This window comes from Panthera pardus, unplaced genomic scaffold, assembly GCF_024362965.1.
Source record: "Panthera pardus isolate Hobbes unplaced genomic scaffold, ASM2436296v1 HiC_scaffold_13, whole genome shotgun sequence".
NCBI lineage: Eukaryota > Metazoa > Chordata > Mammalia > Carnivora > Felidae > Panthera > Panthera pardus.
In genome coordinates, this window is record NW_026526688.1 from 170,986,216 (window position 1) to 171,012,643 (window position 26,428).

The window sequence follows — 26,428 nt, forward strand, 5'->3', positions numbered from 1 at the left end:
ATTAAAAAAAGAAAAAAAAGACCCCCAGTTTCCTAATCTGAGCAATAGGGCAATACAAATGATTTGTACTTTACTCATACTAATCTCATGCGGTTGTGACCGTCAAAGATGGTAATGCATCACTGGAGGGGCAATGGGGATGAGTGGCTATTATTACACCTTCGGTTTGCCTCTGTTGACGAGGATGTCTTGGAATAGTGTTATTTGATCTAAGATTTAAATATGGGAAGGAAGATTCTTTGTGAGCTGTGAAGTTTTTTGGGGGTACAAAAGGAAATGCCATTTTTTGAGTACCCTCCATGTGCCCGGAATTGTGCTGAGATTTCATTTCTCACTTAACTCTCAAAGAAATCTGGAGAGGTAGGTGCTGTTATTTTATAAATGAAGATACCGTGAAGCTCAGAGCAGTTAAGCAATTTGCCTAGCATCACATAGCTGAGATAAAACTGGGATTCGAACTCACAGCTGTGGGATACCCAACTCTATGCTGTTTGTGCTCACTCTAGCACACTGCCTTATAGGCAGAAGGCAAAGAAGGAAGCAGAAAGCAAAGCACAGGGGTCTGCAAACTTAAAATGCCTTAAGATCATGGGATTTTCCTGAGAATTAAAATAATAATAATAATAATAACAAGAAGAAGAATAACAGGCATCAAGTCTCAGCCACAAAGAAGAAATGATGAGAAAGCTGATATTTCTTTTGTTATGGCCTGCTGCTTAAAAAGTTAGTTTATTTTCACATATTCCTGGGGAGGACAGTGCAAAGGAGTTAGGAACAAATATTATAACCGTTTAATGGGTGGCACTGGGCAAAACTGAGAAAGAAGCAGAAGTGCCTGGCTACATTTTAGAGAAAGTAATGGATTAAGAACTCCATAAGGACTTGCTTCCAGGGACTTGTGCCTCCTCAAGAGCCATCTTCTCTGACCCCAGCCCCAGTTCACCTGGAGTCCGTGATCTCTACACTTGCATACTCACTGGTATTCTTCCTGGTCTTAATCCCCAGGCTTTGGCCCAGTGTTTCCTATGGAAAATCCTGTTTTCAGGTGGAAAAATCAGTAAGCCTGAGAATATCCTCTCTTGAATCCTTTAACTCAAAGCATCCCTAACAGTGAAAGGTTCTTGAGACCACATTCCAGATACTTCTGGAAAAGAAAAGAAAAAATCCAGGCTAATGTAGAGCTGGAGTTTTTATATTATATTAAGGTTTTGGAGCCCTTGTTCATGCCTGGCCGCATCAACCCTTAGATACGGTAAGAGAACCCTGGAGTAGTCTCACTGCCTGCTGTTGATAGTTCATTCTCACCTGTATTGACAGGGAATAAACCTAAATCCAGAAAATGTTAAAAAAGTTTGTTAATGTTTATTTATTTTTGAGAGAGAGAGAAAGAAGAGAGAGAAAGCGGGGGAAGGGCAGACAGCGACGGGGGAGACACAGAATCCAAAGCAGGCTCCAGGCTCTGAGCTGTCAGCACAGAGCCCGATGCAGGGCTTGAACCACAAACTGTGAGATCATGGCCTGAGCCGAAGTCAGATGCTTAACCAACTGAGCCACACAGGCTCCCCTATGACCCAGAAAATGTTTAATTGATCGGAGTTAAATCTTACCCCATAGGGAAGATAAAAATCCCAAAGGGATCTAAAATGTTTCAGAATTCTTTGCTGGTTTTTGGAATCATTTTTCCTAAAGGCGGCAAATGCTGCTTTTAGATTTAACTAGAACTGGGAACGAGTCCCCGCCTCACTAGGCAGTGAAACCTGGAACTAATTGACCTGAGTGTCTTCATCTGCAAAATGGGGATAAAGTAGCTCACAGGATTGATTTGTAAGATCAGATAAGATGAAGTGGGTGAAAGTGTTTGGTAAAGTACAAAGGGCCTCATGAATGTAAAAGGGATTGTGATTTCTTTCTTTCAAGGTGAAGCTAAGTGGAGGAAAAAGGGTGTCCTGTTGGCACTGATCACATTTTTTAGCCTCCAGTAATCCCCTTTTAATATTTATGAGGAGTGTAAAAATTATTTCCCCCTATTTCACACTGTTTTTCAAATAGCAAAGACTATTATTTGGCCAGCAGCAGCTTCTAACTGAATAGGGTAAGTAACTTTCCCAGGGTCAGACAGCAAATCAAGGGCCTAAATTCAAATTAGAATGAAGCACACATCTAGGGTTGATTGCTGGTCCTGAGTTTTCTACTAGTGAACTTCACAGAATGCACAGGCCAATTTATCTCCATGTGTTTTGTCAATCTTGCAACTTTTAAGTGAGATGAAAATCAGTTGGACACTCCTTTACAGGAACTTTACTTTCCAATGTATGCAAGACTGTCTACAATGTAAACTGTGAGCAAAAATCTCGTCACTGGAATCTTCCAGAAGCTGGGAGAAGTTTAAAAAAAACCCTGCTCATGGCCCTACAGCTAGCAAATAGCAGGGCTGCGTCTAGAGCCAACTTCTAACTCTGATTATGCCCTTGAAAAAATCCATAGTACAAAAACTACTACCAGTACTACTGCTAATAGCTGCTAAATATGTGCCAGGCACTGTTCTAAGCTCTTCTATGTATTAACTCATTTAACCAGCAAAAAAACCCCCCTTTTTTTGGACTAGTCTTTCACTAAAATAGCCCAATGACAAACAGTCCTTTTTTTTTTTTTCTCAGTTGGTGACACTGCAACCCGAAATCACAACTCCGTTTTAGGTTCCTGGTGGTGCCTGCTTCCTCTTCTAGTTTGTTTAGTCACAGAATTCGATTCCTGTTGGCCGGTTACGCGCCTACAAACAGGCTTAGCGCTCTATTGAAATGCGTGAGGCTCCTTAACTCTTGTATAAACAGGTAATGCGAAGGGGTGGGGCACAGATTGCGGGTTTCTTTGGGATGGGGATGAGGTGGGGGTTAGAGCCAACTCCCCAGAGATCAGGCAAGGTTAAGGGAGGGCTTGGCTGCTGTTTTTAAATGCAGTGTTTTTTGTTCCCTTTCTAGAAACCAGCTGTAACTTTAGGTCAGAGCGCATTAAAATGAGCCACTTCTGAACGAGCAGCGCCCAGGCCCCAGGCCCTGCTGCGAAGGCCCCGGCAAAGGTCAGGGTTTCGTCCGCGTGACGTTCCTTCCTGCGCGCGTCCAAGCGGTGCTGTGCCTCAGGTAAGGACACTCTGGGAGGTCCCCCCCTTCCTTTAGGCCCGCCGCGGGGCTCGCTGTGATCCTACCTGGTTAAACGACTTTTTGTACCAGGGGGAAGAACGGGGGTGGGGTGGTACTGTTCGGCTCGTGATTCAGCAGCAGGTTCCTTATTCCTCAAACATGGTTCTGCTTGATTTCTCTGAACAACCCGAAGGGGGCCAGACGTCTGAGGACACATGTCCTCAGGTGGAGCAGGTGCCACTTGTGGGGCCGTTTCTGGGTGTCTGACTTGGATGTGACTTTTTGAGCGCGGGGAGAAATCTGTCTGGTGGAGTCCCCAAATCTCTCCCATCCAGGCAGTTTTTTTTTTTTTTTTTTTTTTTTTTAACCTTCAGCAAAGGTATCTGCGCTCCTAAAACAACAGGAATGTTGCACTGGCCTTTAGCCAGCGGTGGCTCAGCGAGCAGGATAAAATTTCAGTGCAGATTTACGGGAAGTTGCCGGTGTCGGGAGTAAAAATCTGGTTTGGTGAGTTTAAGGGAAGGGAGTAGACGAGAGACAACCTTGCTACTGTGAGGCGAATGGCCTCGGCTGGGGGAGGGCTGCGGGAGGAGGGAGGAGGGAACAGGGAAGAGCTCGGAGAGCAGACACGGAGCGCTCCCCGTGCGCAGCGCCGGACGCAGCCGGGCTCTCGGGGCCACTCGTCTCCCCCGGGTGCGGACCCGGCGCCGCTCGGCCAGTGGAATCGCCGCGCTTTCAAGTTCTCTCGCTCCCGCCAGGAATTTAGCCCCCGAGAGCTGCCTTCTGGTTATCGCTCCTGCTTCCCACTTTGGAATGTGCAGTTTGGGACAGTGAGAAGCCGGGGCTTAGGGAGTTGTCCTCGTTGAGAGTTTCTCTCCGCAGGTTTCCAAGGTTAAGAAATTCTGACAAACTGGAATTCCCAGAGTCTGGGAGTTGAGCCTAAAACGATCTGTTGCTTTAAGCGGCGCAGTGGGGAGTAGCTGGACACTCCTTATTTTGGTTTTACATTAAAAAGAGGGAGGCCGAGAAGATGTTGTAGGTTACTTCCTAGCTGTGTAAATTGCTACCGGGCTGTGAATGGTGTTAATTTCTGAAGTGGGCGACTCCAAATACATAACAAAGGTAAGGTGGTTTTTTGGCAATCCTTCTAACTGCCTTCCCTTAATCTTACATTTGGGTCCCAATTTTGAATTTTTTTTCCCTTTTTCTTCTCTCTTCAGCCCTGATCTCTCTCATTGTACCACTCTCCCTTCAACCCTGGTATATTTAGTGGGAAAGAAACGGTTTATAAAAAGATTTTAAAAGTGCCAGCTTCAGGAAAAGCAGAAAATCCTATATAGCCCCATCATGTTTCCTCTGATGGAACCTTTGATGAAGCCTTTTTCATACAAGAAACGTTTTTTTTTTTTTTTTTCATCCTTGAAAACACACTATTGGGCCATCCAGTGGCACAGGTGACTTTTAGAATCTGATTCTTAACTTGCGATTGAGGAAATATTCATGACAGGCATCTATCTCATTGAAGTGTTAAGGTTGGGGGGTGGGGATGGGGGGAATGCCTTCCTGCAGTAGTTTACCTCCAAAGGTAGCACTGAGTGGAGGCTTAGTTGTTTAAAGTTACAAATTCATTCTGCGTAAAAGTGTAGGGCTGATGAATTATGACAGCCGACAAATCACCAGTCACCGGATATTTAGGAAATCAGTTAGAATAAATGACGTGGAATTTTGCAAATAAATGATTCATTTTTTAATTAGTTAAGAGTCCATCCACTCTTGGGTACTGTCCCAAGGCATTTGAGGATGTGGCTTCTTTCCTGAGGCTTATCAAAATGATAGAAAGATAGTGTCTTCAAGGTACTTACAGGCCATACTGGTTTGTACGGAAAAATCAAGCAATTTCTGGTGGCATCCGAATGACTCACTCCGTTGTCTTTAGCAGGAATGCAGATTAGAAATGTTTCTTTCAAAGTTCTTTAAAAGTTTTAATGCTGGAGTCACACACATTTTTCAGGGGAGAGAAAGCAAAGGGTTGGCCACACAAACATGAAGAAGTTGCCGCAGTTTTAAGCACAACTGCACTTAGATCAAGAGTGTTTGAGAACTGCAGGTGCCGATTCTGAAAGGTGAAAGGTTGTCAGTGGCGTAAAACACAATCTCTAGACAAGGCAGTGAGATAGCCCTTTGTAGGAATTTGTGTTGCCATTAATTTAAACAATAATCTTTGTCAGACTGATGATCTGAAATCTTAGAGGGAAACAAAACCAACTCAGTCTGAAAGGGAAACAGGAGGAGGAAAAGAAAGAAATGGGGGTTTTTGTATCCTTTCTTGCCTACCTTATCCTTCATTCACCCTGTTCTGATAACACATACCGTTGGCCTCTTTGTCTTAATAACTGCGTACCGAGAGAATGAGGAATCAGAAATTTCACAAAAGTCTAGCTTCATTATTAATGTTCAGTATTTGTTAAATGAAGAAATAACCTGACAAAAACAAAGCGTAGCTAGCCTACCTGTCATACTTCTTTACCTGACGAGGCTACTCTTAAATTCATCTGTTCGAGGGTCTTTTTGAACGTATGCCGAAAATAATCAAATTTTGAGGATATTTTGGCTTCCTCTTGGTTACTGAGTTTTCTGAAGCTTGTAGGATTGAAAATCTGGCACCGTCATTATATTCCAATCTCTATAGTTTTAATAGTCAACATATTTGTTTTTGATTCCCAACTGCGCTTGCTGCTCTAGGTTAAATTTTGAAAGGATTCCACCCAAAACAGTTGGTGACACTGAAGATAGACTCGAGATAGAAAGCAACAAAACTGTGCTTCTGGACACATGTCCTAGATACTTGCTGTAACTAATGTTTAAGACTACTCACATTTTTTTCACCTCACATGATAAGAACATTTAGATTAGACTGTTCTCTTTGGTTTGTTAGTAATGGAACTTGCTCTAGGTAATCTAAACAAAGATTAGAAGGTTAAAGTAGAAGAAATTATTATTAGTATTTTTTTTACAAAATACCTTTGCTTTCCAAATCCTACTCTTGATCTGAAGATTAAAAGTAAATCATGTCCCAAATGATTGAGTTTTGGCTGCTATAGGAAAGTATTTGCTTGTTTCAGATAGGATTCCAACTCTGCATTTCTAGTGCCTTCTGATTTTTTAGGAATAGGCAGAGGAATAGATGTAGGGGTGCTGGTAGGAGGACAGAGATCTTATAATTGGACTGGGGTTCAAGTGAAATTGTGATCAGGTTTTCCCAGAGGATGCATAATTCTAGGAAAAAACTCACTCTGAAGAGGGCTTAAGTCTGGGATTCATTAGATTTAGGAAAAGGATATATTTCGCCTGAATCTAGAATTTGTGTGCTAAACATTAAAGTTACGATGAAGATATGAATGCAGCTTAAAAAATGGTTGTTAGGAGGGGCGCCTGGGTGGCTCAGTCGGTAAAGTGTCCGACTTCAGCTCCGGTCATGATCTCACAGTCTGTGGGTTCCAGCCCTGCGTCAGGCTCTGTGCTGACAGCTGAGAGCCTGGACCCTCCTTGGGTTTCCGTGTTTCCCTCTCTCTCTGCCCCTCCCCTGCTCATGCTCTATCTCTCAAAAATAAATAAACATTAAAAAAATTAAAAAAAAAAAGTGGTTGTCAGGGGCTCCTGGATGCCTCAGTAGGTTAAGTGTCTGACACTTGATTTTGGCTCAGGTCATGATCCCAGGTCATGGGATTGAGCCCCGTGTCGGCACTGAGCGTGGAGCCTGCTTGGGATTCTCTCTCCCTCCCTTTGTCCCCCTCCCCCATGCACTCTCTTTCTCTCTCTAAAGTAAAAATACATAAATAAATAATAAAAAAAAGTGGTTGTCAGAATAATTCCAAGTTAAAAGTTATATTGGGACGTTTCAACCACTGGCCTGATGAAGACATGTATTTCACCTCTTAGGCGCAGTTTCTGTGTCTTATGATGGTGTCGATTTTCTGGTTTAGTGTTGTAAGAGCTATGTGTTAGTCCAAACAACCACCCGCTCAGAGTAATGGCTTCGAAGAACAACTGAAAAAGGATTTTCAAGAAGGGCAACGCAGGAATGACTTGGGTTATGAGATGGGAGGCCTTTAGATCCTCCAGAAAAGAACTGTCGTGGAAATGGCAATAAGTAATTGTTCGGCTGGATCCTCAGGTTGTGGGAAACATCTCAGGTTAGAGGGATTTAGGGGGAAATGGCACCCTGCCACTTTTTGTGTGTGGTCTGAATCGTCTTGTCAGTAAAACTCTCCTCAAGTGGTCTGCACTTGATTTCTGATGGTTTCTGCTTCTCTCGTAGTTGCCTCTTCCTCTATTCTGTCAGCATCTGCATGGGGAAGAGGGGAGGGACAAGATGTTCTCCCCTTGAAGTCAGTGTGCCCCTTCTTTTCAGAAACTTTGTATATTTTGCCCTGGAAAAGGTGAGGGAGGAATTTTCCAGTAGAAGGAGAAAGATGTCTGGTGGAGGAAATGGCCAAGAAACAGGTGAGTTCCAATACTGTTAGTAACGTAGAACTCACCAGAAAGCTCACATGGAGGTTTATCAGTGCCCTCAAACTATTGCAGGGGAACTGGCAACTGTAGGGATTTGAGGCTCATCCCCACCCCCTTTTGTAATTCAAATGTTCCTTGCACACTGCAATAGATGCCTAGTTTGAAAGGGTTCAAGATATCATCCCTGGGTAGGACCATAAGTCAACTGATTACAAAAGGAAGACTCTCAACTGTGTTCCACTCTTCCTCTACTTTCTGTGGTGGTTTAAGACTCCTGATTTCTTAGCCTCCTGAAAGAAAAAAATCACAGTTCAGTTGATGGAACTTATGTGTATAATATGAGCATTCTGTTTTGTTGTTGTGAATATCCCGTTGTTGTCGTCAGAGGAACTTAATTTATGTAAAATGATTTGTAGGTATGTTTAGACATACGTGTACAGTTTATATGTTTGTAAAATACAAAACATTAGGTAAACTGACACTCACTATTCCAGAAATGATTGACTGTAGTCTATAGTTGCTCTCTTGGTAAACTCTGTCATGTTGTAAGAGTGGAGTCGTTTTAGAAATCAAAAGTACAATCTCTACCTTTCTGAAGGCTATTTAAGAAAGATGACGTCAGGAGAAGGCAAAGTGCTAGTGTAATCCTGAAAACCCTTTGTGATTTGGGGAAAATGTCAATCCTTTGGCCTCAGCAGATTCCTGGTAGTGCAATATATATATATTTTATTTATGAGTCACAGCCATTCACATCAATCAAGAAAATAAGCTCCAAGTCTCCTCAAATCATGATATTTGTCTTTGGGGATACTGTAGTTTTGTGGTTCTTAGGAACATGGTGGCCCAGTGCCCAGATCATGGGAGGTGCTCGGTGGGTATACGTTGAGTGAAAGAGGAGTTTCTGATTTTTTAGCCTCCGGATTGTGCTTTGCTTTGGCTAATAGTCAATTTTGCTCATATTCCTTGAGTTTCCACCATGCGGGGAGAAAGACAATTTGATCCCAGAAGCTATGGATAATCCACAGGTGGGTGAGCAAGAGTTAACTCCATGTGCCAATGGGCAGTGGGTGGGGAACAATGAATGTGGTGCATTGTGCACTGAAACAGGAACAGGATGCCTCTACCTGACCAAGGAAATGCCAACCTGTGAGAATTATAATAAAAATATTTACCTTTCAGAGCACTGAGACCTGGCTCAATCATTTTTGTGACGCATTTCACATCATGCCAAAAGAAAAAAAAAAAAGTAATAAAACAAAGGAGATTTTTTTTTTTCCAGGTGCTACTTACTTCTCTTAGATCAGTTGATTGCCATCCTGAAAATGTATATTTGGGCCTTTCAAGATCAAGTCAAATATTCATGTTTCTAAAAGTAGGGATCCATGTCAATGGCGATAACAGCACCGCGAGTTTTGAAAAGACAGCTTAACTAATATTTGTTGTCAGTTATTTTTAAAAATAATAACATGGTCCTCAAAGCCCTTGCCAAGATTAGGCCCATCTTCTCAGTAGCCTTCCCAAGACAAAGTTGCCTTTGTGTAACTGGAACTGGGAGGATTTGGTGGCACAGAAAACTCAATGGGGCACTGCAACTTATTATTACCAGAAAATTCAGTGGCCTGGTGTGTGTGTGTGTGTGTGTGTGTGTTTATCAGCTGATATCTCTGATCTGTTTCTCCATGCAGATGATCTCACTGTTTTAGACTTCCCAGGCGAGCATGTAGTGCGCGGGAATTTAGTGCGCGGGAGTTTAGTTAGATTATAGAAGGGAAAAGCTGCAGCATGCTGGTGCAGAGTGGAGCTCGCCTCTGTGGGTGGACTAGTTTGTTCTCAGGGTAGTCAGCAAGATTTTGGTCACACGTGGAGAGAAAGAAAAGGTGGTTAGCCAGAGTGAAAATGACAGTTTGGGGGAAAGGAATGACTACTGTGCCTAATGCAACCTTCTTGGCAGAGTGGCTAAAAGCATGGACTGCCTTGGTTCGAATCCTGGCTGTGCCACTTATGAACTGGGGGGACGTTAGGCAGGTTACCTAAAAAAAACCACAAAAAACACAAAACAAAACTGTCCATGATTCAACATCCCCAACTGTTGTTGTTATAGGATTACTCTACAGGGTTGTTATAAGGATTAAATAAATTAATAAAGGATTAAATAAATTAATTACTGTATGAGCAGAGGTTAGAACAGCGCCGGGCGCATGGTCAATATACTATGGTCCGTAGTCAAAGTGATATGTACATGTGTCATGTTTGGGTGCATTTGTGTTTGAATTCTTATCTCATGACCCTACTCCATGTAAGAGTTTTCTTTCATGACCTCTTGCTGGTTGGATCCAGGATTCTCTTCCTAACCTCACTGTTTGGCTTTGATCAAGTGACCATTGCCATTGTAGATGGGCACTTTTTGGCTAAGTTTCTTTTGGTTTTTGTGTCTTAGTTGTATGGAGAAAATGTTACTTAGAATCACCAAGGTACACTTTTTTTTCCCCTTCTCTCTTTTGGTAAGCTATAAGATGTTGATTAGGAACAAAAGGGATAATACTGTTATATCTGTTGGTGAGAGACTGCCGAGCACCCTGCTGAAAACCGAATATAGGTTCTTAGAGATGGCTAATGCAAAATAGGAATATTCTGTGTAAAAAAAAACCAAAAACCTTAAGTACATCGAACTTAAATAATTCCTGTTGCAACTTTTGTTGGTTAGTATTAATTCATTATAATCATAATATATACTCTGGGACTTTCTTAGAACTGCCATAATGCCTTATCTGCCTTACAAGGCATTTTATATCATTTACTTTTGTGCATTCACTATTTTCTCTACCAAACCCGAATTAAGTTCCTTGGAGATAGGATTTGTGTCTGAATAATGTCTGTATACCTCAATGTCTCTAGTTTATAGTTGAGAGCCCAATAAATAAGAATTTCTTTGCCCAGATATATTAATGGCATTTAAATATCTAAATCTATTTATCTAAAATAATGGCATTTCTGCATTCCATGGGTATGTATTATACATTTTTTTTAAGGTAAGCTCTAGGTCCAGTGTGGGGCTTGAACTCACGACCCTGAGATCAAGAGTTGCATGGTCTACCAACTGAGCTAGCAAGACACCCCTGTATTATACACATTTATTTGAGTAACTTCTTTTTTTTTCCCCACAAATTTACCAAAAATTGTTACATAGAGGAAATATGGTGGAGCTGTACTGAACTCAGGCAGGACTGAGCAAGAACAGAAGCCCCATCCACAGCCCAGCCTCCTTTTTTTTTTTTTTTTTTTTTTTTAAAGTTTTTAAATTTATTTTGAGAGAGAGAGAGAGAGAGAGACAGAATCCCAGGCAGGCTCCATGCTGTTAGTGCAGAGCCCCACACGGGGCTCGAACCCACAAACCCTGAGATCATGACCTGAGCTGAGATCAAAAGTGACACTGAAGCGACTGAGCCACCCAAGTGCCCCTCACAGCCCAGCCTCTGAAAGCATGGCAGGATGGGAGAGGCCAGGGGTAGGCAGGGGGTGAAGTTTTACAGTGCATTGTTTAAAGTTTATACCTCTTTTTTCCCTCTTGCTCTTTAATTAACATCCTTTAAAAAGCTCAGACTTGTTACTAGGTAACTCTGAAAAAGGGGAGAAAATGCATTTTCTTAAAATTAGGAGGAATTTATTAATCATCGTTAGGAAAAAGCACATTTTCCCCAAATTAGAGAAAGTGAACAAAGAGATCCGAGAGAGGAAATAATGTCAGGTGAACACACATCTGTGAACCACAAAGGTATGGTTTTGTCAGTGGGCTGGTGCTATACTCTTGGCTAAGGAAAAGTGGTGAGGAAGGAGGACAGATGATCCCCAACTGTTGAGAGATTGCCTCTAGTGAAAATCCTATTTGCAGAGCAAAGGGAATCCAGTAACAAGTAAACTCTTCCCACTTGGTGCAAACAATAGTTTGGCTCAGGGACCTCCTTTGCTCTTTGCCCTTCATTGTGGGTTCCGGGATCTACTTCAAGTTATATGTAGATTTGCCAGTGAGTAAACAGAAACTACCAGCTCAGATGGTACTAATGAGCCCTGGGATTTGTGCCTTACATTTGCATTTGCTCTGCCTGCATAGACAGCACTCTCAGTGCGGACACCAAGCCTGGGAAGGCAGGGATCTTGGAATATTTTCCCAGCACCCTTCCCAGAGTGGAACCTAGGGGTCATTCCCCTAGTAATTTGTCATGGGTCTTGCCCTTTTCTTTCTTTTCTTTCTTTCTTTCTTTCTTTCTTTCTTTCTTTCTTTCTTTCTTTCTTTCTTTCTATTTTTGAGAGAGAGAGAGAGAACGCGCATGACTGAGTGGAGGAGGGGCAGAGAGAGAGAGAGGTAGACACAGAATCCAAACCAAGCTCCAGGCTCTGAGCTGTCAGACGCAGGCCTTGAACCCATGAACCATGAAATCGACCTGAGCTGAAGTTGGACGCTTAACCAACTGAGCCACCCAGGCATCCCTCGATTGAACCTTTTTCCACTGACTAGAACTAGTCATTGGAACTGCAGAATCTGCTTTTCTGTTCTCCTTGTTTTCACCTTTGCCCTCACCCATACACTGTTCTTGACACATTGCCTAGAAGGATTATTTTAAAATAGAAGTCAGATCATGTCAGTCTCCTGCTGAGATGTCCCTGTCCATCTCACTTAAAAGCCAGTGAGGCACTATACCTCTTTACCTCTGTAATTTCATCTCCTATCACTCTTCCTTACTCTGTTTTAGTCACAGTTTCATGCCTCAGGGCCTTTGCACTGGCTGCTCCCTCTCCCTGAACCATTTTCCCCAAATATCTGCATGACTCACTTTTTCACCTTCTTCAGCTCTTTGTTCTTCCTCCTTTTATCTAAAAAAGCACTTCCTCCTTCCTGTTGGCACTATCTCCGTACCCTGCTCTATTTTTTTTATTTGGTACTTTTTAGTTCATTGTCTCTTCCCCACTACAGTGTCTGTTTCATTTATTGATGTATCCCAAGTACCTTAGAGTGGAGTCTGCCACAGAGTAGGTGCTCAGTAAATATTTGTTGAATGAATGAATAAAACACACAGGCTTATACACAGCACAAGTATGACAGCAAGTGTAGTATAACTTGAGTTAGAGTTCTACTCAAGATACAACCATGAATACATCTTTCTGAATAAACATGAATTTTCTCCCAGATTTCCTCTGTGAAGCTGCCATATTTTCTCTGGTTTCACTCTTTTCTGTGTCACCAGGAGCATTTGATGGAGGCTGATGACTAAGTAAAGAGCAAGGCAAGGCTGAGCGTGGGGATGGCGCAATCATTTCACCGTTTCCAAATCAAAGCCTCGTCTTTGGCAATCTTTTTGTGATTTCCATCTAATTCTTACAGCCCTGTTTTGAACCAGTCTTGTGAATTGCATGCCCTACAGATAATTACACTTGTCTAACTCATGTTGCTATGCTGTTTATTGCTTTTTCTATTGTCATTTAATTATAATGAATGATTGTTCTGAAAGTAACTGTCAAGTTTGTTGTTTTTTAACTGTCTCTTTTGACCTTTGAAATTTTGCCAAATGCCAATTGCCGCTACAGGATTCCATCTAGATTTTTCTTGGTTGCAGAGCTTGCAAAGGTACTTTGCCTTGACATGGCCTGCAACAAGAGTGGTAGTGTCATTGTTTGCGTCTTTGATATTTCCCCAGACCCTTTGCACAAAACCTCGGTCTTGCCTTTTACTGAGTGGCATAACAACTCTCTGACCTGTTGTACTTGTTTGCTGGCCCCAGCTTCACTGTCTCCTTTTGCACGGTGACCTTGGTTTGGCAAAACTGCATTTCTTGGTCCTTGGTGGTACAGCTCCCTCTGTGTGTCCTCATGCCTTTTTTAGAGCTATACTTGGACCGGAAAGAGCTTATCCCATGGCTGATAGAATCCTGTGGCTACTAGGCTTGGAAACATTAGAACTGGCCCTTGAAGGTGAGTACACCTTCCAGCAAGGTTCTTCGCATTAAACAAAACAAAACAATAGTATATAAATTCTGCTGAAGGTACGTGAAGATCCTGGATTTAGTTGCTTTTGACTGGTGTTGATCCTGGTTTGTGGCTGAGTTAGAATTATTTGGATTTTTTTCACTTCCAAGTTGATTTGGAAGCACTCATCACAATTGATAGTGACTGGACAATTTGTTGAGCGATTGCAAAAAACTAAATACACCTAATAAACAGCTAATAATTAATAGTACTTTCTGAAAGTCATTTTTTATTTACTATATATACTGAATGGGACATTAAAAATGAACAGCACATAAATGTTACATTAGACTTATCTTAACAATGGCCTACGTAGACAGAGCTGCTGGTCATTATTTATGAGTTAGAAAAATTTATCAAAATATAGACCCAGTAAGTAGGTACACTTGAAAAAAAAGATGAATATGAATTAAACTGGTTTAAACCAGGCAATTTTTCTTTTCATTTCTTTTCTTTTCTTTTCTTTCTTTCTTTCTTTCTTTCTTTCTTTCTTTCATTCATATAATTTATTGTCAAGTTGGCTAACATACAGTGTATACAGTGTGCTCGTGGTTTTGGGGTAGATTCCTGTGATTCATCACTTACATACAACACCCAGTGCTCATCCCAACAAGTGCCCTCCCTCCTCAATGCCCATCACCCATTTTCTGCTCTCCCCTGCTCCCCACCCCCCCCCCCCCCAATCAACCCTCAGTTTGTTCTCTGTATTTAAGAGTCTCTTAATCATTTGCCTCCCTCCCTCTCTGTTTGTAAACTATTTTTTCCCCTTCCCTTCCCCCATGGAAAGACCAATTTTTCTTATGTAGACACAGACTCAGCTATTATTTATTGAGTAGCTGCTATGTGCCAGCCACAGGGTATCAGGTATGCTGTGGAGAATAATAGTCCTCTGCCCTCTTAGGGCTTTCTTTGGGCATGGAGATGGGATTCAGTACTCTGAAGGAATTACCAGGAACTATAAAGATGATAGGTGGGATTCTCCTAGCCAGGTGGTTCAAAAGAAGGCTCCTCCGGGGAGGTGGATGCTGGAAGGCGTCTGACGGACAGGAAGATCCTTGCTGGATGGAGTAGCGTTTATGAAAGTCCTAAGGTTGCTTCAGAAAGCTTGGCATGTCGGGGTCATAAAGAAGGCCGATGTTGCTGCAGTGGTGCAGTGAAGGGCAGGGGATCGTGAGGTAGTTTGGGGGTTACTGAGACCTGGAGTATGTAGGCCCTTCAAGACCATGGGAAAAGAGTTTGCGCTTTGTTACTCTTGAGCCCAGTGGGAAGCCATGAAAGACAATTTGCTAGTTAAAAGATAACTGGCAGCTGGGAGAAGACTGGATTGAAGGGAGGCAAGAAAGGTTGGCCCTGGTGGTGGAGGGAAGCGGGTTGACTGCCTGCGATTCTTCTGTGCCTGTTCCTGCCCTTTCGAAGTCTGTGTTTGGCAGTGGCAGGAGTTCACCAACTGGCGGAAATAGCAGTATTTGGTGATGGCCTGGATGTAGGGGTGAGGGAAGGAATGAGGATTCTGGCGTGAATTCCCAGGTCGATGAGGAGACTGAGGGAGAGCAGGTTTGGGGGGGGCAGAGAGAATCAAACATTCTGGTTTGGGCATGTTTACTGAGACACCTGTTAAACCCGCCCAGGGAGATGTTGAAAGTTTCCCTTTGTATCGGATGCCGCCAGCAAAGCAGGAGGCACCTCTTCTAGGCAACTATTTTGCATTTTACTAGTTCTCTCCTTCTCACTATGGCCAGATTTGCAGATACAGGTTAGGTGTATGACCTGTATTTATATATTACAAATGACAGAATATTATTTTGCAGATACAGGTTAGGTGTATGACCTTTATTTATATATTACAAATGACAAAATAATATTCTAACACTGAGTATCTATTGTGTATGGAAAACTGGTGGAGGGATGGGTTAACATTAAAAAATCTAGGGGTGCCTGGCTGGCTGTGTTGGTAGAGCCAACAAATCTTGGGTTGTGAGCTGGAGCCCCATGTTGAGTATAGAGATTACTTAAAAAAAATCTTTAAAAAACATTAAAAAATCTTAAGTATAGTTTCAGCTATCAAAAATCTTCTAATTCAAATTAATCCTATATGTATTTAATATTTCAATATTGAATATACGTTTGACATTTGCTTTATATATTTAACATTATATGTCAATATATAATAAATATAAATGCCGATATAATTGAATATGACATACTTAATATAGAAAAGATATTTAATGTGCATTATGTACTAGTCTATATTTAATAACATTTAATATTGAAAGCTAAGTGTAAATCGTGCATGAACAAAGAGTTCATCCCATATTATAGAAGATAAAAATATTGCAGGATGTAACTGGATTTCCTTGTGAGTTACAACCATTTAGGGGCATGCAAATTCATGCTCTAAATGTCAACATATAAAAATGGATCCATTAAAAAAATGGATCCTCTCTCTCTCTCTCTCTCAAAAATGAAATAAAAACGTTTAAAAAAGGGGGGTGGCGCGCCTGGGTGGCTCAGTTGGTTAAGGGTCCGACTGCAGCTCAGGTCACAATCTCACGGTTCATGGGTTTGAGCCCCACATCGGGCTCTGTGCTGACAGCTCAGAGCCTGGAGCCTGCTTCAGGTTCTGTGTCTCCTGTTCTCTTTGCCCCTCCCCTGCTCATGCTCTGTCTCTGTCTCTTTGTCTGTCTCTCTCAAAAATAAAATAAAAACATTAAAAACAATTTTTTTAATGGATCCATTTAGAACATGCAAATATTATTTCTTGTCTTTCTCTACCTAACTTTCCAAAGGGTCCTCTGTACTTCTGCTTATTATGTGAGTGGAAACTGGAAGCCAATACAGACACACTTTATTCATTTTTAAAGTTTATTTCTTTATTTTGAGAGAGAGAGAGGGAGGGAGAAAGTGAGTGGAGGAGGGGCTGGGGGGGGGGGGCGGAGAGAGAATCCCAAGCAGGCTCCAGGCTGTCCATGCAGATCCTTACATGGGCCTTGATCCTGTGAAATGTGAGGTCATGACCTGAGCTGAAACCAAGAGTTGGACACTTAACCTACTGAGCCACCCAGTTACCCCAGACACACTTGAACGTATATTGTGAAAGGCTGATTTGTATCTAGCAAACCCGAGTTTTGAATTTGTAGAGCGAGCACTCAGAGTATGATTACAAATAAGGCATACGGCTTTTGGAGCTTAGAGGAATGGAAGCTTTATCTGTTTCAGTTCCACCGCTGCAAGCCCTCCTCCCCCACCAGTGGTTTCTCTAGAAAGAAAAAAAAAAAAAAGACTGAGTGTATATTTTTAAATTTGTAGGACTAGAATGCTATTTAAAAATACTGGAAGACTTCCGTCTAAAAGTAATGTTTTAAAAAAACATGTTTTAAAAAACTGTTTTAGAAAAGTAATGTTTTAAAAAGTCATCAACTATTAGGGGTGGTGGGTGGAGGTGGGAGAAGAGGTTACAATGGACAGTGTTTTGTAATCATGGCGTAGAAACTGTCAACGGCTGCAGCCTTGCATTCTGGTGTGTCAACAGCCGTGGAGCCCCTGAGGCGTAATCAAATTTATTATTGCTTAATTGGGCCAAGTGGTGTGGTTTGGATTTGTGCATAAGATGGGTCACTTACCAAAAGGATATGTAGGTTTCACATTCATTTAAATTGTGTTTTTGATAAGAAAGTTACTCTGGTGAGGAGCTGCTATAATGTGTACCCTCAATAATCACAAAGAGTAAGAGGGAGGAGGCGCCTGGGTGGCTCAGTTGGTTGAGCGTCCGACTTCGGCTCAGGTCATGATCTTACAGTCTGTGAGTTCGAGCCCGGCGTCAGGCTGTGTGCTGACAGCTCAGAGCCTGGAGACTGCTTCAGATTCTGTGTCTCCCTCTCTCTCTGCCCCTCGCTTGCTCATGCTCTGTCTCAAAAATAAATAAGAACATTAAAAAAAAAAAATTAAAAAAAAAGTAAGAGGGAGGCTTGTGTTTGAGTAATTGCTGAGCTATTTAGAATTGAAAGTTAAAAACAAAAAGTAATAGTGGCTAATAACGGCTGACATTGAATGAGCACTTACTGTATGCCAGGCATGACCTCATTTGATTAACGGAACTACCCCTAAGAAGTAGATCCTACTATTATTATTATCTTCATTTGGCAAAGGTGAAAATGAGGCACTGATGGGTCAAGCAACTTGCTTGGTAAGTAGTGGTCAGGATCCAGATTCTTGTAAAGCTTCGTAAACGAGGTCAGGTTTGGGAAAATCCCTGCACTAGGACCAGTCTTTTTATCAAGATCTGCCACTGACTTAGCAGATAAGTGACCTTGGATATGGCACTTCACTTTACTGGCTTTCCATTTCCTTGCCTTTAAGACTGGATAGATAACATTAACAACTCAGGCAACAACAGATGTTGGCGAGGATGCAGAGAAAGAGCATCTCTTTTGCATTGTTGGTGGCAATGCAAGCTGGTGCAGCCACTCTGGAAAACAGTGTGGAGTTTCCTCAAAAAATTAAAAATAGAACTACCCTACAACCCAGCAATTGCACTACTAGGTATTTATCCAAGGGATACAGGTGTGCTCCCCCATGTTTATAGCAGCACAATCAACAATAGCCAAAGTATGGAAAGAGCCCAGATGTCCATAGATGGATGAATGGATAAAGAAAATGTGGTGTATATATATACATATACATATACATATACATATATATATATATATATGTATATGTATATATATACATATTCACAATGGAGTATTACTCGGCAATCAAAAGAATGAAATCTTGCCATTTGCAACTACGTGGATGGAACTAGAGGGTATTATGCTAAGCAAAATTAGTCAGAGAAAGACAAATATCATATGACTTCACTCATATGAGGACCTTAAGATACAAAACAGATGAACATAAAGGAAGGGAAGCAAAAATAATATAAAAACAGGGAGGGGGACAAAAACATAAGAGATTCTTAAATATGGAGAACAGAGGGTTGAAATTAAATAAAATTTTTAAACTGGATAGAAAGGAGGGAGGATTCGGGACTGGACATGCTTTGCACACCCCAAATTTCTCTGAGTCCTTTTACTTTCACAGTTCAAATATGTAAGAGGTTTCTCCTAGGATATCTAAAGGGAAGATCAGGGTGATAGGAGTAAATGGAGGGGAAGGGGGATGAATTACAAGGGCAGTTACTTTGGCATTGAATCATAGGAAGAAAACTAGGTTTTCTAGGTTGGATGGCTTGTCCATATCTTGCAAAGTTCTTACAGACTTGATTCTTGATTGCTATCCCATTTGGGATAGATAATTTTGTGGGCATATAGGGTGATTCTAGACCAGTGCTTCTCTTATGGGGAGGATTGTCCTCCCAGGGGACTTTTGGCAGTGTCTGGAGATATTATTGGGTTGCCACAGTCTGGGAGGGATGGGGTGCTATTGGCATCTACAGGCAGAGGCCAGGGATGGGGCTAAACAACCTGCAGTGCACTGGACAGCCTCTCACAACAAAGAATTATCTGTCCCCAAATGTCAGTGGTGCCCAGGTTGAGAAACCCTATTGTAGACTAGTCTTTGCTCTCCACAACCTCTGCAGTCCTATACAACTTGAGCAAATAGTGTTTCTTCCTTTAGTTTTTAACACCCATCTCTTTGCTGAAGATTCAGGGTCAGAGAATGAGTTTGGGCGACAAGGTCAGGACAAAGTTGAACTGAACTCAGTTCTTTAAAAAATTTTTTTAATCTTAAGTTTATTTATTTTGAAAGAGAAAGAGAAAGAGAGAGCAAGCCCAAGTGGGGAGGGGCAGAGAGAGAGGGAGAGAGAGAATCCCAGGTAGGCTCCACGCTCAGCAAGGAGCCCAACTCGGGGCTCGATCTCACAACCACTAGATCACAACCTGAGCCAAGATCAAGAGTCAGACACCCAACCAACTGAGCCACCCAGGTGCCCCAGAGCTGAACTTCGTTCTTAGGATGCAAGTGTTTGCCAGCACCCCAATTAAGTTTGAAAAAATCCCCAATTAACAGTTTATTTTTCTCTTTGCCACAGGTTCAGTGCTTAATGTCAGTCACTGCACCCCCTTCTCAGGTTCTGAGAATTTTTCCTTAGTACCTACTCATCACCAAAACACTCACAAAATTTTGCTATGCTTTCTTTTCTTTCTTTCTTTTTTTTTTTAAGAGGCGTCTTGGCATTTATAAATTTCTAACAGAGCTGGGTTTTGAGAAAGTTTGTTAGAATCTTTTCAGACTGAAAGGTACCTTCAGTTGAAAGCTTTAGATTAAATCCTATGTTTTATCAAGTCTGTATTTTAAATTCATTTAAAATGAAAAATCCTTATACATTGCTTTAAACTGAGAGAAGATCTATGTTAAATAAATACATGCTGGTATACAGGCACGTTTAGAAAGACAGCAAACATTAAAGGATGGTTAGAAATGAACTCCATGTACTAGGCTGACATTTTCCTTTGAAGAAACATTTGTGTTACTATTTGATGTCCTGGAGATTTGGGGAAGAAAGATAACTGCATTTAGGTTTGCAGTTGTTCTTAGCTGAGGGAAGCTTAGTTTATGGTTTATGTAGTTATTATAAGAAATTATTTACAATCATGGAATACCCTTTGTGTTATGCCAGGTCAGGTCATGTAAGGTAATTCCTGGAATTTCTAGTTACAGTTTGAATGTCAGTTAGGTTCAGGACCCTAGATACCATTATCTCTACACACACACACACACACACACACACCATTATCTCTACACACACACACACACACACACACACACGTTACTGATCCGTTGAGTGAATTACATGATGAATGAGTGAATTCATTCAGATTCTGGGGAGCTTATCTCCACTCTCCTGCCTTCTATCTTTAGGGACAACTGGTTCTACCATTTACTACCCTTATGTAAAGCTAACTTTTAGGCTTCTAGTTGTAGCTAATTTAATTGAGCCCTGGCTCTCTTGTCCCTTCATGCTTTTGACATTTGAGTTCTCTTTTATCTCAGTCTTCATCTTTCTGTTCTGAAAAGGTATACATCTTATATGGAGAACTAATATCCCAAGTTTGATTATTTTAGTTGCTTCTCTCATGATTGTTTTATATATATATATATATGTGTGTATATATATATATATATATATATATATATATACACACATATATACACACACACACATATATATATATATATATATATATATTCATGATTATCTTTGTGTTGGACAAATTAATCTAAGATGCCATATGGTTTTTCTCAAGTCTTGAATAATGCTTTTGACTTGACTTGCAAAACTATTCTTGAAAATGCAGTGTGTTTTGTTGGCCTGTTTGGTAGTAATAGCTCTAGCCATTTATTCATTGGGTGCATGTAGGTTCTGTACCAGGCATTGGAGATGCAAAATGGATTAGAAATACTCTCGGTTCTTTTATTTTTTTATTTTTTAATGTTTATTTATTTTCGAGAGAGAGAGAGAGAGACAGAGAGAGACAGAGCGTGAACAGGGGAGGGGCAGAGAGAAAGAGGGAGAGACAGAATCTGGAGCAGGCTCCGGGCTCTGAGCTGTCAGCACAGAGCCCGACGTGGGGCTCGAACCCATGGACCGTGAGATCATGACCTAAGCTGAAGTCGAAGGCTTAACTGACTGAGCCACCCAGGCGCCCCAGAAATACTCTGGGTTCTTCAGGAGCTCACAGACAAGGTGAGACATGTAAACCAACAAACAAAAAAGTTCTTTTGTTCTTTCTAGAATAGAGGTGTTTGTTTATTTGTTCATTGATTCGCTGAAAACTATTTTGTGCCTACATTTATCTTCTAGGAATAAGAATAGATCTGCTTTAAAGGAGTTTGTGGTCTGGTACACACAGACAGACATGTTAAAAATGAAATATTCTAGATGCTACTGGAATCAATAGCATCAGTTTAACCTGAAGGGGAGTAGCAGGGCAAAAGGGAGATTTTAGGGTCCTCATAAAAATAAGACCCTTAATATATCTAACATTTACATAAATGTCTTAAGTGCCTAGTCCTATTCTAAGCACTTTACAAAGATTAACTCATTTAATCCGCATAAAGCCACTATGAGGTACATACAATTATTATCCTCATTCCACAGACCAGAACCTTTCTGAAGTACAGAGAGGTTAAGTAACTTGCCTCGGGTTACATAGCTTGGTAAGGACGGAGCCAGAGTTTGAAACCGGGAAGTTCAGCTCCCGAATTAGAGGTGATTCTTGAATGAGCCTTGATAGAGGCTCAGAGATATGGAAACAGGTAGGTAGTTGCTATTTAGGGGGGAATCCCTGAGCCTGGCAAGACATGAGGCGAAGATGTGGGAAGAAAACAGATCACAAGGACTTTGTCTCATGGGCAAAGCATGTACTTTACTTCATAGAAAGTTAAAAAAAAAAAGGAAACTAAAATGGAAGAAAAATTACCAGAGTTCTACTTAAATTTTGTGCTCTTTTCCTTTAGGGTCTTTTGTAATGTGTTTGAGCCTCTTTTTTTTTTTTTTTTTTTCACGTAGTTGTCCTACACCACCCTGCAATTCTGTCTATGACCGTCCCTCACTTTAGCTCACGTAATCTACACACCAGCCCTGCGCTATCCGTGGTCCCCATCTTACAGAGGTGGGCACCGAGGCTCCGTGAGAGGACTGCTGAGCTCACGTGGGACCCACAGTTTAATCCAGGCATTGTAAATTGAAGTTCTCATTCTCTCGTGTCTTTCTGTTTCACACCCGCCTCCCCAAACAATGTGGATATAAAAAGGATAGAAGTGTATCCAAACACTGCAGATAGCTCACATGTTTCGTGTCATCTTGTTTTTCCAAATCAGCGATGACAGCGGGATTAGCAGGCTGACTCTGAGGAACGTACGGATAAGACGCTCACCTTCATTCGATAGCGCCACGGTTGTGGGATTTCTGCTGCTTCCAGTTACTGCATAACATGTGCGCGCCCAGAGTGTTGCTTCCATGCCAGGGTTCAATTGTACCTGTTTCGCTAACAGTGGCTTTGGCAGGCCAGCGATTATCAGAGCAGAGACTCTTAGTGCTCCAACAATCTCTAAATTCAGGATTTGCATGTTTGCCCAGCACAAACAAGCCTAGTTGACAGGAGAGAGAAAGAAATCCAAGTCTAAGCTTGTTTCAATCTCGATGGCGAAAGAAAGGGCTTTTTATGCTATTTTGTACACACTCTTTAATACTTGGCAGGGTTGGGCCCCTGTGCAGGGGCATGAGACCTTTTGCTACTGGGTTGGAACTTCAGAGCCTACACCCTTGAGGAAATTACTCTTCAAACCTGCTCTTCCCTCAGGTGGTAATGAATGTTCTGCTTACTTTATCGATGAGCATTTACTGGAGCAACTACTGGGTTTGGGTCATTCTGCTAAATTCTGGGGCATTGTAGGCGAGCAGGGCAGTTTTCCTTTCCTCCTGTTCACACCCCACTGGGGATAACTGTCTTACGCTAAAGTACTGTGCTATAACAAGGCATGTGATCTGAACAGGGGAGCCCAGAGGAAAAGGGCAATCAGAGAGGGGAGATGGTCTTTTAGCTGGATTGCTTGTTTGTTTGTTTCGGAGAGAATTCACGTACCATAAATTTCACCATTTTGAAGTGTAATTCAGTGGTTTTTAGTGTATTTGCAAAGTTGTGTAACCATTACCACTATCTAATTCCAGAATATTTTCATTACCCCAAAAAGAAATCCCATGTCAGGTAAGCAGTCACTCCCCGTTTCCCTCTCCCCTAGCTCCTGGCAACCACTAACCTACTTTCTGTCTCCATGGGTCTGCTTATTCCGCACGTTTCTTATCAACAGAATCAGACAATATGTGGCCTTTGTGTCCGGCTCGTTTCACTTAGCATATATGTTTTCAAGGTCTGTCCATGTCGTAACATGTATCTGCTCTGCATTCCTGTTTATGGCCGGAACTATTTCACTGTGTGGACATACCACATTTTCTTTATATATTCATCAGTTGATGGCCATTTGGTTTCAACTGAATTTTGAATAAACAGAAAGGTTTTGCAAGACATACGAGAGAGCGTGGATTTTAGGGTGGATAAGACCCATTATTTTCACGAACACGTACGTATGTAGCACAGGACTTGCTGACTGTCAGGCACGTTTGGAACCCTTTACAAATACCGACTTTTTGAGTTCTCTGGGTTGTAACCCGGTGAGCTGGCATATGGAACGACGATGCACAACAGTGTACCCAGATTACCGGCCAGTAAGTGGCGAGCTGGGGTCCAAATCCAGGCATTTTGGCTCCAGAATTCGTTGCCCAACCACCACCTAGCTATGCTACAAAGGCGCGTGGTCGCGGGGCAAAGCAAGCCCAGTCTGTGGAACTGTCCAGGTGGGATTAAAGGGCAAGCGGGTGCAGGAGAAAGTGATAGATGCAGCCAGACACCTGGGTGTCCTCCACCAGCCGTGTCCTCGTGAAAGACTCATCGGATGTGTCATTCTTCTATTTGAAAACTGCTCCTTGTTCTCTGTCTTTCTATATTAGTTCCCCAATACCAACCATTTCCTACCACCTTTGCAATTCTTCCCATGCCTATATTTCACCTATATCATTGTTTAATTAATGTTCTTCTTTAAATCAGCTCACTTTTGTTTTGCTTCAATGCATTTACTTAAAGTGGAACATTATCTCACTACCTTAAAAGAAAACCCAGTACTTTTCTAATGTGCGTTTAAGTAAACCACACCGCTAAAATGAAATGCCTTGGAGTGCCTGGGTGGCTCAGTCAGCTAACTCCTGATTTTGGCTCAGGTCATGATCTCACAGTTCATGAGTTCGAGTTGCATGTCAGGCCCTTTGCTGACAGCACGGAGCCTGCTTGGGATTCTCTCTTTCTGCCTCTCTGCCTCTCTCTCTCTATCTCAAATAAATAAATGTTAAAACAATTTTTTTAATTAAAAAGATAAAATGAAATGCCTTAACTCATTAGCACCTAAAGCAACATGCACACCAGCAGGTGTTTCATATTGATTGAGAAATTGGGGCTTGTAGGATAAGGTTCAAAGGCTGTACTGGGCCTTCAAAACTCAGTTTCAGCCAACATTCCAGCCCCTTATCTAGCACTGATGCCCCATGTGGCTGTCACGTCAACCATGCTTCCCTCCTCCCTGGACTCATCATGCTTTTTCATTATAATATATTCTTCCTTTGACTGTCTCTCTTGCTCTCCTCTGTCTTCTTCCATCTTCCTTTCTTAGGACTAACTCAAATAATTCCTCCTCTCTAAATCTTTTCAGGTCGTCTGGGTTCCTGCAGAACTTGGCTCTGAGATGTCTTGTATAATATTTGCTATTACTTGTTTAGTATGTCTCTACCAGATTGTAAGTGCCTCAAGGTTGGGAATGTTATTTGTTGAATGAATAAATGATTGGTGAGGGCCAAGGAGTAAAGACCTTGAATGTGATAGTATCATGAACTACAGCATTCCTAAATCATAGATTGTTTTGAAACAAACCGTGTGATCAGCACTCTTTTTAACAAAGCTAAGTGGGTTTGGTTGTGTGTGCAAGTCAAATGAAGGGGTGAGATCCTGGAAGCAGGGAGAGAAATATAAATTAAAATAAAATATAAAATACTTGGTGCCAAAAAGGGGATCCACTAAATCTGAAAATATATATACCTTATGAACCAGTGATTCTACTCCCAGATATATTCCCAACAGAAAAGTGTATGTATGTGCACCAAAAGAGAAGTTTAACAATGTCCTTAGCATATTAAAAATATTTCCAAACTGGAAGCAACCCAGATATCCGTCCATAGCAGAATGAATTTAAAAACCGTGATCTATTCATTCAATGGGATACTATGTGTAATGAGAAAGAACACCTGTTACTGGATGTACGAACATGCTGAAAGCTCACAAACACAATGGTGAAAGACGCCAGACCCCCCCAAAATGTATACTGTAAGATCCCCTTTTACATAAAGCTCAAGAACAGACAAACTAATCTGTGGTGTTAGAAGTCAGGATAGCAGTACAGCCTGGGATGGATGGTGGCCAGAAGGGGCCACGAGGGGCACTTCTGGTGTGTTGGTGACACAGATGTGTTCGGTGTGTGAAAGTTCATTGAGAAGTACTCTTAACCTGTACGTTTCCTTGGAGTGTGTTGTTTTTCAACCAAGAGTCTATATTTTAAGAAATGGAAAGAAGATAAAAGCAATTAGCAAAAATTTTTTTTTTTAAATAAAAAGCCTTCTTCCAAAAAGAAATAAACAGCAGTTATGAAAAATAAGCAGAGAAACTAGTGGCAAATCTAGGATCCTGAGCGGCTTCTCTCAGTTTTCATTTGGCTCAGTTGCCTTAGGATTTATTATTGGCATGTTGTGACTGGGAGAGTAATAACTATTAACAATTGCGTTTTGTTTTACAACATTTGAATACTGTAGGGTCACTATTCCTTTCCATCTTTAGAACATCTTTATGAGGGTTCATTATCATCTCCATTCTCCAGATGAGGAAACTGAGGTCCAGAGAGATTTCTTAATTTGTCCTAAGTCACAGAGTTGGTAAGTGACTGAACAGAAACGATTTCCTCTGAGTCCCGTTCATGACTTTGGGCCACCTGCAGTTGGCAGTTGTACTTGGACTTTGAGTCTCCAGGAATGCTAAATGAGGGGAGAGTGGCGAACGATCTACATGATAAATCCACAATGGAAGCTTTGTAATTAATTATGTCAAGCCAACAAACAAGCAGGCAAAGCTTTTTTGACATGTGAGTTCAATCCATTGTTCTTT

At 41.6% G+C, this 26,428-nt stretch overlaps 1 protein-coding gene across 4 annotated transcripts in view; it reads left to right on the top strand.

The window, feature by feature from the left end:
* Positions 1–2,703: 2,703 nt before the first annotated feature.
* Positions 2,704–26,428, top strand: part of RBM47 (RNA binding motif protein 47) — a 161,610-nt gene continuing 137,885 nt past the window's right edge. For 2 of the 4 annotated variants that reach the window (XM_019413621.2, XM_053901615.1), the window contains exons 1-2: positions 2,704–2,831; positions 2,979–3,137. The gene's annotated coding sequence lies outside the window, so the exon portion shown is untranslated. Of the gene's footprint in view, positions 2,832–2,978; positions 3,138–3,525; positions 3,645–3,739; positions 4,260–26,428 lie in introns of those variants that run through there. The other 2 variants (XM_019413631.2, XM_019413639.2) reach the window with 2 other exon arrangements.